Raw genomic sequence first — 13,993 nt, forward strand, 5'->3', positions numbered from 1 at the left:
CAGATATGTCTGTTTACCAGTTGCCTGGTCCTGGGGGGTGGGGGGGGAGGGAGAAGACCACGGACTTAGGGGGTACCATGTAGTCTTTTTTTGCAAGGGGGCCCCATACATGACTATACCTCACGAGATGCACTGTTGAACCAAATTGCTTCAATTTTTTAACACAAGATTTCTTTTTGAACTAGCAGTGTTGCTATCTCAAGTTTTTCTATGTCCTTCTCAAAGATAAGTGCTCCAGTTTTCAAAAGGTGGTCTGCAGATAGGGGGTCCAGAATACTACAGAGTATTCTGGATGTGGTCTGTAGATAGCATAGCTCCCAACTGTCCCTCTTTTGGAGGGACAGTCCCTCTCTGGGAGCTCTGTCCCTCTTTCCTCCTCATTTGTCCCTCTTTCAGGACTTTGTCCCTCTTTCTACATAAATATAGATATTTTTCTACTGAAAAATGTGTTTGATTGACTCTAAACTTTATCCCCATCCTTTAAATGGATGTATTTCTATGTTTCAAATGTTAATATGAAGGAAAATGAACCAGGATAGAAAGGACCAGTGTCGTTTGAGTTATAAAACAACATCTTTTTCTTATGAAATCTTCATGGTATTCATGATTAGGGGTGTGCCGGGGGTGTGATCAGGGGCGTGGCTTAAGTGTCCCTCTTTCTCATCTCAAAAAGTTGGGAGGTAGGAGATAGGGGTCTGAAATTATACAGATTTTTTTCAGATGTGGTCTTGTACGTATTTATAGACTGGTTAAAGTTTATTTGCTTCTCTGATCTGTAGTATTTAGCAATACCGACCAAGTGAATATTGTGCAATAGGCAAGCTGTCAGCACTAATTCAATTTAAATTTAGGAACACTTTTCACGTAGCTTATCAGTTTGGTGAGAGATCTGTTCATACTCAGAATTTTATGCGGGTTCTTATTTTCAGATGAGCCCGATGAAGGACATAGTTCTCTTAGGCAGGGAGAACACTTGTCTATGCAGAAAACCATGAGTTAAGTGTTAGCAGTGAAAAGCCCATTAGCGCATGTAAAGTAGCTTTGCGCACACTAATAGTTGCGCAAAGCTACATCGCGCCAAAAACGTAGCGCGATGCGACGATAACCATATGCCCCGTTTTCGTCGCACCGCATGTGACGTTATGGTCGCATCGTGTGACGTTTTTGGCGCACCGCAGTACCGCGCGCAGTGTGACGTTTTCAGCTCTCACAAATTCGTTTGCACGCCTTAACCTTTAAGATGTCCAAACTGCCATACCGCTGCTTTGTGAACTGAGCCCCTTGTGTGTTTCTGTGTTTTTCCCCTGCATTTGCATTTTTGAATTGGCATTTGTATTTTTCTTGCGTATGCGCTTTGCGTCATTTAATAATCTGCCTTTCACAACAAGTAGAAAGATACAGTATCGGATCTATTTAAAAAAAAAATGCAAGTGAAACGCATGTGGTTTTTGCTTTTGTATGTGATTTGCATGCGATTCGCATACAGTATGCGGGAAGAAGCAACATACTGCATGATTTTAAAATGAGCATTTCAAATCGCAGAAAGCAGCGATCATGTGGCTCATAATCTTTAATCCAATGTGATTTCACATGCGTTTTCTGTCCCCCCACGCTAATTTGTATTACAACATTTTATTTCTGATCGTACTTATCTGATCACTTGGGCGATTCTTTGTTGAAAACTGTAGTTAGTGGGCACCTTCAGGCATATCAATTAGAGGGTTAATATTACAGTTACATTTATATTTCATATTTTCCTGACTGAAAATTTTTTATAAAAAATATATAAATAATAAAATGCTAATAAAACATTTCAGTACTAAACCTAATGATTACATGAGACAAAAATTAGGGGGCGGATCACCCTCTGCCTTTCCCATGTCGCTCAAACTATGTGAGGTTCAGCCATTCAGACACAAACCACGAGGAAGGGGGCCTGAGCTACGAAACGTGTGGCAAAAGTTGCAATAAAAACCCTCAAAACCTATTTTTCCCAACTTTTATCAATTGTAGGGTAAGTGTCACACTTACCTCTTTCTAACTTTAGTCTCCAAAAATCCCCCCTCCCCCCAAGAAACAAACAAAAAAACAAACAAACCCACCCCTCTATTTTGATTACTGTCAAGGAATTCCAAGTGCAAAAACCTTAAATTATTTCAGATAAGAGTGTGTAGAAAACCCTTGCATGGCCGCAGATTGTGTCGGGTGTGGGGAGGAGGGGTGGGGGGTGTAGAATGTTGAATATGGAACATTGTAAACTCCACTTCCTCTTCAGAGTTTAATAAACTTCGAGGTCTCAAATACGTCCCTAATTTGTTGCTCTTGGCACGGCGGACAATGCGATAATAGCTCGTTAGAACCAAAACAAGAGCTGGCGCACGTTCAACTAAAATACAGCGTGTTTAGTCTTCTGATAGAGGCAGTTGTTTATCCTGCGTTTTCTCCCGCAGCCATTTTGTCGAAGATCGCGTATGGCAGGATGGAACTCGTCTGTTGCGCAATTCGCGTAATCCTCGTTATCGTGTCACCTGATCGGTAGCAGAATTCCTGCGGCCTGTCATCCTTCGCCAATCTGCCATCCAGCATTGGGAATTTTTTTCCTATGGCGAGAATAAATGTTATTTTTGTTGAAATAAATGGAAGAATATTTATTAATTTTCATATGGGCGGTTACCGGGCTGTTCTGCCGTCTCTGTTTAACGCAAGTGTTATAGTGAACCTGAAATCTTGCAAAGGACAGAAGGAAAGCATAGAGAAATCCACCCTGTATGTATTTAGAGAGTTTAGCCTGTCTCATTTCCCCTCATCTGTGACTAATCACCACTGTAATTTGATCTCTCAGCTGTGTCAGCTGGCTGCCTCGGCAGAGCAGCTGATTTGTAAATACAGGATGTGAACCCTATGTCTGCTTCCATGTAAGCAGGAAGTATACACACTGCAGATTTATGGCAGGATTTGTATCAGCTGTAACAAAGAAATGTTGTTCTTTATAGTGTTATGCTGTTGCTTATCTTTTGGAGCATTGTTTCTCAACATTTTATTGGTATGTACCCCTTTTTAAAACCCTGTACTCACCAAGTACCCCCTAGCATAGTAAACATTATCACAAACATCACAAGTACCCCTTGACAAATATACATTTAATTGTAGTAGATAATAATTGGTTCTAAACAATTTCCAAGTATTTACTATTGCTTTTAATTAGCTAAACTACTAATTTGGTGTTGTTTGACCACATCAGCCTTCAGTCGTTTTCACTTTATGCATCCGAGCAATGTTCACCTCCCATTCATTAGCCTATAACTTTATCACTACTTATCACAATGAACTGATCTATATCTTGGTTTTTTTCCGCCACCAATTAGGCTTTCTTTGGGTGGTACATTTTGCTAAGAGCTACTTTACTATAAATGCATTTTAACAGGAAGAATAGGAAAAAAACGGAAAACAAATAATTATTTCTCAGTTTTCGGACATTATAGTTATATAATAATACATGCCTCCATAATTAAAACCTACGTATTGTATTTGCCTAATAGTCCCAGGTATTACCCCGTTTAAATTATGTCCCTATCACAATGTATGGCGACAATATTTTATTTGGAAATAAAAGTGCATTTTTTCAGTTTTGCATCCATCACTATTTACGAGCTTATAATAATAATAAATAATAATAATAATAAATAAAAAAATATAGAAATATTTCATACACATGTCTATCTCATCATGTCACATGTCACCTCAGGTATCCTTTAAGTATATCAAACCTGAGTACTCCCTGGAACCATCAGAAGTACCCCTTGGGGTACGCGTACCACACGTTGAGAACCTAGTTTTTAGAGCAGGCAAGTTCTGAGTTCAGATCCGCTTTAAACGAATTCACAGTGTAAAGTATCACTGAACAAAGACGATCCCTTCAAATGAAGTCTATACATTGCAGAGATTGATGTCAAGGCTTTAATCGATCTGCCAAGTAACAAATGTTTTCCAGTTGCAAATTAATGCAGCTGAATAGCAGCACTACCAAGCAATCGTGTGTTGGCGGATGGTATTTCGCAACAGAAAACTGACTCTTGCAATGGTAGCATGCGGCTGCCGCCATTCTCAGATGTAGATGCGTAGGATAGACACCACCTTACAGCCTTTCCTCTACGCTTGCACGTTTTCAGCATACTTACAGGAAATGCTGACAGGTGGTGGATATACGGCCTGTCAGCTGCCCGCATCACGGCCCTTTTTCACTAGATCTTCAGATCGAAATTGCGCCCATTTATTTGCTCGCAACAGCACTGCTATTAACATGTAAATGGCGGTGCAGTTTTTCCACTCCTGCAATTAGTTTTTCCACGAATCGCAGTCGCCGGCTGCATGATTTGTGATGTGTTTGTGCTTGTACCCGATGGACATCGGCGCAATCGCGGGTAGTGGAAATAGAAGGAAGCGCAGTCACATTGCAGTACGATTATGCCTGTGATTGTGTCCCCTAGTGTTAAAGAGACTCTGAAGCGAACAAAAATTGGTACTTTTACCTGCTAGTTTCCTTCAGTAGTCTCATTAGATGTAAACCCAGGGTCGGCCCTAGACTTTTTGCCGCCTGAGGCAAAATTAGAAAAAAATCGAGGGGGGCGCCGAGCTGGAGGGGTAGCGGGCAGAAAGGGGGTATTGGGCCTAGCGGCGGGGAGGGGGGTCGGACCCCCCCCTCCCTCGCCTGGGTCCCCTGATCTGCGCTCCTCCTCCAGCGTTACGTACGAGACTGCATATGATGAAGATTTTAAGAGGCAACGGGCGGGGGAATCACTCACCTCTTCCGCGTTCCATCGTGCGCTCCACTGACGTCACTTCCTGCAAGGCCGTCCACTTACAATACAGTGGGCAGCGTTGCCGAAAGTGACGTCAGTGGAGCACGCGATGGAACGCGGAAGAGGTGAGTGATTCCCCTGCTCGTTGCCTCTTCATCATACGCAGGCTCGTACATAACGCTGGAGGAGGAGCGCAGATCGGGGGACCCAGGCGAGGGAGGGGGGGTCCGACCCCCCCTCCCCGCCGCTAAGCCCAATACCCACTTTCTGCCCGCTACCTCTCCAGCTCGTCGGGCGGCCCCCAGCGGTAGCGTCTATGGACAGGCGGGTGCCGCCCCCCCCAGATTTGCCACCTGAGGCAAATGTTTCACCCCACCTCATGAGCGAGCCGGCCCTGTGTAATCCGCCGCATCCCCGCCACAAAACGAGGGCTTTAGACCCCTCAAATCCCGGGGGAAACATCCACGACCATCTTGGTCGTGGATTGTGCTGCCCTGAGAGGCAGAGCTTTCTGCTGTAGCTCTGCCTCTCTTTCGTGCGGATCTCCGCCTCTCCCCGCCCCTTTCTGTAAAGGACGAGTGAGAGGGGCGGGGAGAGGCGGCGAGTGACATCAGTAGAGGCAGAGCTGCAGCTGAAAGCTCTGCCTCTTTCAGGAAGCACCGGCCGGATTACCCCCCGGGGATTTGGGGGGTCTAAAGCCCTCGTTTTGCGGTGGGGATGTGGCGGTTTTCATCTAATGAGAGTACTGTAGCGAACTAGCAGGTAAAAGTAGCAATTTTTGTTTGCTTCAGTCTCTCTTTAAGGGGCCTTCAATGAGGTTTTTCACTATCAGCATTTTGCGATCTGATTCTGACTCTTTACAGAACGCAGCATGCTGGGGGCATACAACGCTGGTGGAAAATGGGCGGGAACGTTTCCATTTAGTGCAATGTGGTTAGGATGCAATCGTCAGTGCTTTGTGCGGTTGCGATCGAGTTTACAGCAATCGCAATGGGGCACTCGTCAGATCGTGCCATATTGGCTGCGATCACAATTTCTATTGGAATACTGCCCTGAAAGAGGCCTAAAAAAACAGCAATTTTGGCCTCAGTCAGTTTTGGAGATTTGATAGTGGTCTGTAAATTGAAATAGAAATATACTTTTATTAAACTATAGAAAGTCACATGAAGCTTTGATATAACTAGATAGATTTACCTCTCCGGAGCCTATAGAAGCTCTTGTAGATGAACTGGGGTGCATAATGGCCCACAAGGGCAAAATATGAAACTCTGTGCGCTTGTACCGTGGTTGTGTCACGTTTATACCGTGGTTGAAAAGCATATGTTTATTACGCCCCTGCTACAATAAGAGTGTATTTCCTCTTTAACTGAGTTGTTGTGTTTCCTGTATTTACATGAAATTATAATTGCCCACATTTGCTCGTTGCCCGGAGCAGCCTATTAACTGTCGCCTCTTCTGTGTTTTCCAGCGCAGACCGCCGCCCGCCGTTGTATGCCTGACTGCTAGGCGTCTGCTTCGCTAGACTGACAGGACCTGGGCCTAGATCCTCCGTATCCTGCCGCTTTCATGTAAGTATCAATAAAGTTATTCCCTTTGAAGTCCCATCTATGGGCAGTTCTTGCAGATCGGATTTCAGCATTTTTTGATAGGTGTAATCCCACAATATGGCTGAGTATCTGGTTTATGAATGATGAGGAGCTTACTGTGTGGAATGACGGAGATATCTGATCTTATCGCTCCGCTGCTCTGCCAATGACCTTCCAGAATTTTTTGATGTTTCCGCAGTTTCAGACATGCAATAGAATATTATTAATGCTTAATCACAAAAATATGTGATTTAAATTTTGCTCAGCTACCCGGTGAGGAGGAGCAGATTGTTCTTATCTAATGCCCTACCATATTATTATTATGTATTTATATAGAGCTGACATCTTCTGCAGCACTGTACAGAGTACAGAGTACATAGTCATGTCACTGACTGTCCTCAGAGGAGCTCACAATCTAATACTACCATAGTCATAGTCTAATGTCCTACCATATTATTATCATGTATTTATATAGCACTGACATCTTCTGCAGCACTTTACAGAGTACATAGTCCTGTCACTGACTGTCCTTGGTCTATGTCTATTTTATTGCCCTCTCTGTGTTTGGACTGAATGTACAGACTCCATGTTCCATATAAAACCCCTGTATGACCTCACTTGTGCCAGTGAGTTTTGCAATTGTCAAGCTCATTGTGAATTGTAAATTTGTCGCCAATTTCTGGCGACAAAGTTCTTTTGTTTCGCTTATTACTGTATTTTATCGCTTCGAACGTCTTAAGGAATTCCACACTTCATTGCTGCTACTTCCTGAGCGTCACAGTATAGAAGTGACCCAGGGATGGATGGGGGTACAGCGGGCAGCTCGCTCTCCCTGGGACTGGCGAAGGGGATGTGGGAGGGTATTTTGGTCCTGGCATTTCAACAGGAAGTTTGATTTAAACTTGGGTTGGCTTTTGCCAGACACTCCAAACAAATTAACTGTCATTTTCACATTCCTGTTATTTTTTGGAGAGGGGCTAAAAGGCCACATAACTCGCATAGCTGGGTCTCCGGCAGGAAGGGGGAGGGGCCACTGAACTATTCAGACTTCAGGGGAAATGCCAATTTTATTCTGAAGTCGCCAAAGGATCCTTTAACACTATAGCGGTGCGATCGCCCAGCGTTTGTTGGAAGATCGCACCGCAATGGGCTAGGCAAGTCACACCGCGCGTTACAGCCGCGGTGCGACCATAAATGAAAGGCATTAACGTGGGACTTCTGGTAATTGCAGAATAACGCACGGCAGCCTGTGAGTTACGTCTGCGGTGCCCGGAACACTTCCACTGCATCGCGTTGCACCGTGGGTACTGTGGCCTGTCTCATAGATATTAAAGTGGACTTGAACTCAGAACTTTCCTTCTGCTCTAAAAGATAAGCAACAGCGTAATAGCCTTTAAAGAAAAAAACATGTCTTTGTTACAGCTGATACAAATCCTGCAATAAAGCTGCAGTGTGTCCACTTCCTGCTTCCATGGAAGCAGACATGGGGTTACCATCCTGTGTCCAATGCTGCCGAGATTCTGTAGCTGACAGAGCTGAGAGATCAAATTACACTAGTGATTGCTCAAAGATAAGGGGGAATTAGGCTAAACTGTAATGCATACAGGGTGGATTTCTCTCTGTTTTCCTTCTGTCCTGTGCAAGAGTTCAGGTCCACTTTAATGGCCACTGCGGTGAGCTGCGGCACGGGTGAGCACCGCAACGTAATGTAAAGCAGTAACTATGAAAAGGGCCTAAAACATATATTGCTGCTGCTCCAGTCTGTTTGTAATATTGTTAACAAGAATTCTCTCTCAAGAAATTCTAAAACTGACAGGAAGTTCAGTTGGCAAAATTTGCAGCCGTGGAAGCAGTTTGGAGTACAGAAAAGCCACCTAACCCTCCATCTTGCTGCAGTTCTTCCCTGGATAGAGCAGGAGCCTCTGTTGCCAACCACCTGCGCTAATCCATTGACTGTAAACAGGAAGTGAATGTGATTGGCCCAATTTCAGTCTGCATAACATTTGCATACAATTTGCATGCGAGTCCCAATTATTACCATCTTAGTTACCACAGTGGGATCGGGCTGAGGGAGAGGCTCAAGAGGCTCCAGCCTCCAGGCGCAGAGCTGTGAGGGTGCCCAGAGGTTCCACCTCCCCCATTGTCACCCCTCCTCCGGCCACACCAGCAGTAATGAAGAGATGCAAGCAGAGTGCTTGGAACTGGGAGAACTCACCTCTCCCAGTTCCCTGACAGGCTCAGCTTCTTTTCCCCAGCGCTGCCCCGAGCCACTCTCCATGGCTGCAGCCGGTGTCTCACATTATGTGACTCATAAATATGTGCCACGTCTGCTGATGAAATAGCCTTCCCGCATACCTCCCCAACTTTTTGAGTTTTGAGATGAGAAAGAGGGATACTTAAGCCACGCCCCTGCCACACCCCTGATCACGCCCCCATCACAACCCCTAGTCACGCATACCATAAAGATTTCATAAGAAAAATATGTTGTTTTATAATTCAAACCACACTGGTCCTCTCTATCCTGGTTCATTTTCCTTCATATTAACATTTTAAAGCTAGTAATATATCAATTTAAAGGATTGGAATACAGTGTAGAGTCAATCAAACACATTTTTAGTAGAGAAATATATATATTTACATAGAAAGAGGGACAAAGTCCTGAAGGAGGGACAAATGAGGAGGAAAGAGGGACAGAGGGACAGGGCTCCCAAAGAGGGACAGTTGGGAGCTATGTACCCATCAAATCTGCCTACATTTAGTGACAAATGCATAGACAGGAAGGCCAGGTTTAGGGAGGGGGAGGGTATAGTACAGTCTATGGGATGTAGGTTCGTTCGACGATTTAAGCTATTTCGTTGGATCATCAGCAAATTCCTGATGAGCGACGCCAGCTGCAGTCATAAACTCTGGACACTAGCTGGCGCTGAGGAGGAGAAGAAGCTGAAGATGCTGGTAGCCTGGAGAGGTGGGAGAGGTGAGAGAGGGAAGTGGGAAGGACTCTGGCTAGCTACACTTAGGAGGGGGTGACTTTTTCGGAGGGACAGTCCCTCTTTGGGAAACCGTTCCCTCTGTCCCTCTTTCTTCCTCATATTAGTGATGGGAATTCCGCCTCTTTTAAGAGAATCAGCTCTTTTGGCTCGGCTCCCATTAAAGAGCCGACTCGTATGGCTCTCAAACGGCTCTTCATTTAATATCATTAGAAGCCACTCAGATACGGAAGAAAAGCCCCGCCCCGTCTCCATGACAACTCCAGGCTGCTTCTCTGAGTGGGGCAATCCCTCTTGCTGCGCCCCATACATCCCTACAAGCTACAGGAGGAGGACTACATCTCCCGGCATGCCTCGGCGCCCTTTATTACAGAGCAGAGCGCACTGGCTCAGCTCCCATTTGCAAGCTTGCAAATGCTGCAATGCATGGAGATCAGGTAAGTGCCTGACTGCGGTACTCTGCTGCCAGCCGCCTGTGCAGTAGTCACCTTGCTCTCTGTGCAAGTTTGCATTGTGGCCGGCGGCTATGGACTTGGGCAGCTTTAGAGACGGAAAGGAAGAGGAAGATTCTGCACTGGAGATGAGGAGAAATGAGTGACACTGCTGCGGTGTGAATGTGAACTGGCTACCTATACTGACATTTTCATTAGGCTATCGGAAATATATTCCCATACTGTCTCCATATTGAAACACTCGCCCTCTTCCCATAATACTGGTTTCAGGCCTCGCATACATGCAGGATGGCTGTGCTGCTCTATAGCTTTATGTGAAACTTACATCCTTATAGAGTAAAACACCCCTCCTCTTCCCTCCCTCTCCCAGGACACATATGGCTTTAATCTAAATTTTGTTTATGCAACTTTTTTTTTTCTTTTGACCCGAATCCATGCTGTTACTATTAAAACTTCTAGCATATTTTTGTTCATGTTCAGACAAAACTGAGGCGGTAGGTAAAAAACGGCATTCCTGCAGAAGCCCCCCTCTCCACGCGCCCGCCATTTTCTCAGGGGTGTCTACAGGCCTGCGGTAACCAAAGTATTTTCAGCTGAGGCAAAAAAACGCTTTGCTCAGTACATAAAGTTGGGGAGGGGGGTGACGCTGCCGAAAAAGATAAGTCTTGTTTTTGTTTTGCTTTGTTTATAAGAACATCACGATTTTCAGCAAAGCGTAACAGAATTTGAGGTCCTGTCAAACACGTCCCGTTCCCAAAAGCAAAGCTGAGGATAATTTTGGACAAGGGAGTTCTTCCAGAAAAATGCAGTATAGGTCTGTAACCTTTTTTGGCAGCGGAGGGCGACTTCATAAAAATGATGGAGTGTATTTTCCCAAGTCGATATTTTCTCACCAGCTGAGACTTTGTTGCTTTTTGAACACTAAACAAATAAACAGATTCCGTGAGAAATGGCGTGTTTGAAATCACGGCCAATCAATATTTTATTGTCTGCGGAGCGAGGCAGCAGTTCCCATTGCCAAAAATTCCAACCAGAGCAAAAAGAATTGGCTTATAGAAACATTTTCTTCCGTTGATCTGATCACTGCCATGCTCTACATACCTAAATAGTGTTATTTTTACTTCTGCAAACTGTCACCTCACCTGGTGGTCACAGTTGTGAATGTACTGTGTCCTCTTCATGGGGCCGCCATCTTGTCTCTGTTTCCTAGCAGTGGCCATCTTGTCTGTGTTTCATGGGGCCGCCACCTTGTCTCTGTTTCCTAGGGGTGGCCATCTTGTTTGTGTTTCATGGGGCCGCTGTCTTGTCTCTGTTTCATGGGGCCGCCACCTTGTCTCTGTTTCATGGGGCCGCCATCTTGTCTCTGTTTCCTAGGGGTGGCCATCTTGTTTGTGTTTCATGGGGCCGCTGTCTTGTCTCTGTTTCATGGGGTGGATGTCTCTGTTTCACAGGGGTGGCCATCTTGTCTCTGTTTCACAAGGAAGGCCAACTTGACTTTGTTTCATGTTGGAAGCCACCTTGTCTCTGTTTCATGGAGGCAGCCATCTTGTCTCTGTTTCATGGGGGTAGCCATCTTATCTCTTCTTTGTGCTGACTGCCATCTTGTTACTGCTTCACCTATTGGCCATCTTGTTTCTGTTTCAGGGGATGTGTCCCCTTGCTTTTTAGAACTTCTGAAAATGGCATAACCTGTACAGCTCATGGTTCAAAGTAGCTTGCGTCACACACTAAAGGGTTATATTGGGACTCTAACCTTCTCTGAGAAATCAGTGGGGTAGCTGGAAATCAGAGGGCATCCCAACAAAACTTTGATAGGTCCTAAAGCAAATGGTGTCTGCCGCCGGGTCCCTCAAGGCATTTCCTTTTCTCTAAGGCACAGGTGTCAAACACAAGGTTCTCAGGCCCAATGCAGCCCTCCTTGCCATTTTATGTGGCCTTCAAATGTGCATTGTAGACATTTAAAGAACGACTGCACACTGCCTTCCCATCAAAACAAACATGGTCAGTTTTAGCCTCGTTACAGCAACAACTCGTTGTGCTGTGAGTTGTGCGCCCCTACTACACTGCGCCGTGAGGCTGGAGCCTCTCTCGCACACAAACACACACACCTCCTCCCCCCCGCTCCCCCGGGCACCATCTCCACACATAGACCATGATTCTCATTGGCCTATTGCAAACCAATTGTAGCCTGATGCTTCTCTCTCTGCTCGGCTCTGTATACCGGTGTTTGCAGTGTGAATGGTCCCCAATGGACAGCGGTGATGGTGCTGTAGGACCTGAATGGATGGCGGGAGGTGAGTATTTTGCGAAATGTTCATGGCGAGCTGGTTGAGGAGAATGGACACCGTCTGTCCATCCAGCCTGGTATCTATTTTAAAATATAAATGTTGCCCTCTGTTGTCCAGTTCTTAGTAAATTTTATGTTCAATCCCATTTAGGCCAGTCTTGCACACTACGGCTTGATTCACTAAACCGTGATAACTGATATCTGGTTTTCGCGTGCAATCACAAATTTTCACGTTTGCGTGCAGAAAATTCGCAATTGCGCGCTAAAATTTGCGATTGTGTGCGAAAACCGTTACACGCGTTAAAACGACTGTGATATCAGTTATCACAATTTTGTGAATTCCTGCATCGTCCATTGACTCCAATGACTTCTGCTGATATTGCATAGACAAAGTCATACTGTAACGTGCTTCTGACTTCTCGGCAGAAATCGGACAACTTCCGGCACAAGCAGTATGTGAGCTAGGCCCCATTGACTTGCATTGCCGCACCGCAGTAAAACAGGGTAACGCAATGCACACTTACAATCCAAGTGTAAAAGGGGTCTTAAAGTGAACCAGGGATGAACTGGTGAGATAGACAATTGTATTTATCCTCCTAATCCTAAAAATGACTTTTTTTTTTTTTAGATATCCCATGGTTTTATTTTATATTTAAACATTTACAAAGTAGATTGAGTGTTTCATTGTCTATGCCTATTTATGCTACATACACACTTGAAAGATAAATGAAAGATCACAGACCAATTTTACCCCCTTCCATGTAGTATGAGAGACATACTCTACACAGTCTATTCTATGGAGCTGAACTCCCCATCAGACAGAAATCTTTGCAAGATGCTGCACACACAGATGCTGTACACATGCAACAGATCAGTATCTGCAAAAGATCTGTTCCTGCAAAATGCATTCATAGTCTAGGAGATCTGCAGATCATCATACACACCTTGTTTAACAGACATTCGTCTACAGATCAGATCCACCAGGATGGATCTTCAGATCTGTAGATGATTGTCAGATGAACGTCAGTTAAACAAGGTGTTGTTGAGGATCTGCAGATATCATAGACTATGAATGCATTTTGCAGGAACTGATCTTTTGCAGATACTGATCTTTTGAATGTGTACAGCATATTTGTGTGCAGCATCTTGCAAAGATTTTTATCCGATGGGGAGTTCAGCTCCATAGAATATACTGTGTAGAGTATGGCTCTCATACTACATGGAAGGGGGTAAAATTGGTCTGATATCTTTAATTTATCTTTCAAGTGTGTACACACCATAAGTGTCTCAGAAACAAAATACATGAACGATTTACCTTTTCCTAGCTCAGAAGTTGTATTTTGCCAGGAAAACTTTTATGGCTGAAATTTGCTTATCAGTGAGGCTATATTCCTGACAAACTACCGACAACACAGAAGCTGTCTCTTGCATGCCTGAAAATGTACTCTTTCCGTCAGCAAAAAAAAAAACCCCAAAAAACACAGCCTGGTTATTTAATATTTTTTCACTGTACATACGCGTTTATCTCATCATGTCACATAACGCCTCGGGTACATTTTTAAGAGTAGTTTTTCAGAATTTTCATCTGTTCTGTTGAAATTTCAGTAGTGTGTCCTATAACGCAAAAAACACCCACGATTGGGCCTGGATAGTGCGCTTTCCAAACCACTATAAACTGTTCAGTAGACGCTAGCGTTCCGATCGCTATCTGTTGTATGACATGACTATTAAACAGCGACACCAGAACATTCTGTCTCCGCCAATCCCTACAGGGCGAATAAAAGAATTGTTTTGCTGATCGTAGATGATTATCTTAGGACAACACAGCTTTGCATCCTAATACAGAGCAGTTGTTGTAATAGAGCGGAGTAATTGGTTTCAG

The 13,993-nt window shown here is 44.5% G+C and overlaps 1 protein-coding gene across 2 annotated transcripts in view; it reads left to right on the plus strand.

Annotated features, from left to right (window-relative positions):
- The window catches only part of CALD1 (caldesmon 1), a 221,039-nt gene that overhangs the window by 76,924 nt on the left and 130,122 nt on the right, over positions 1-13,993 (plus strand). For both annotated transcript variants that reach the window (XM_068278142.1, XM_068278145.1), the window contains exon 2: positions 6,268-6,367. The gene's annotated coding sequence lies outside the window, so the exon portion shown is untranslated. The remainder of the gene's footprint in view (positions 1-6,267; positions 6,368-13,993) is intronic.

This window comes from Hyperolius riggenbachi, chromosome 3 (assembly GCF_040937935.1).
Source record: "Hyperolius riggenbachi isolate aHypRig1 chromosome 3, aHypRig1.pri, whole genome shotgun sequence".
Lineage (NCBI taxonomy): Eukaryota > Metazoa > Chordata > Amphibia > Anura > Hyperoliidae > Hyperolius > Hyperolius riggenbachi.